The sequence below is a fragment of the Rhodnius prolixus genome, unplaced genomic scaffold (genome assembly GCF_049639745.1).
Source record: "Rhodnius prolixus isolate KJV_2025 unplaced genomic scaffold, Rpr scaffold_12, whole genome shotgun sequence".
NCBI lineage: Eukaryota > Metazoa > Arthropoda > Insecta > Hemiptera > Reduviidae > Rhodnius > Rhodnius prolixus.
The window spans coordinates 8,980,561-8,981,609 of record NW_027411635.1 but is presented as its reverse complement, the minus strand read 5'-3'; positions in this window follow the sequence as shown (position 1 = coordinate 8,981,609).

Here is a 1,049-nt window from a genome sequence, read left to right as displayed (position 1 = left end):
CGAGATTTCTGTAAGTGTAGACCAGCTGGGCACAAACCTGACAGTATCCAAAGGCCGCTACATTTTCCGCGGTCCTACATTGTCAAACAAAATTATATTTCGTTTCTATTAAAATATTTTTAAAAAAATATGTATTATTATTTAACTAATATTATTTTATTCCTAGTAAGAAACAGTGTAGTGATAGAGCCAAACTTTCACAATTTACTTTTCAGCTGTAATTAACGTACGTACATTGAATTGATTTGTGTCCCCATGATTACGAATAGTATGTTTTGTAGCGCAAGATTTGTACATAAATGTGAACAAAATATCTCAAAAACGAAAAATGCAGTTAGTTCAAATTTGCTATTTCGAATATTTTCCTTCTCAGAAATAGTAATCTTAATCTTTTCTCTGAAGGGCCCCGTCAGAACAATTATCTGTTATGTGCCTGAATTCTTGACATTTAATCATAATACAATACCAAGTTTGCCAAAATTGCGCACTGAATGCGCTCTTGCTAGTGAAAACCTATAAACCTATCCTTTCCCTCTATTTTATTTATTTTATTTTTTGAAATATATTTTTCATAATATCAATAATATTTTTATAATAATATAATATATTGAAAATATCTTTTACCTCTCTTATTTATTTTTTCTCTCTTCTTTTACCACTTTTTATCTCCTTTTTGTCTTTCCCATATAAAAGAGATGGCCAGCTAACCGTGCTTTAGACACTGCCATTTTGCATCATGTGTCCTTAAGATCCACATTTCAGGATGGTATATCACACACACACACACACACACACACACACACACACACACACACACACACACACACATATATATATATATATAACAATGTACATATATATATATATATATATAAAACATATATGTACATATATATATATATAACATATATGTACATATATATATATATATAACATATATGTACATATATATATATATATATATAACATGTATGTACATATATATAACAATGTACATATATATATATATAAATATAACATATACGCATTTTATTGCATAATAACATACA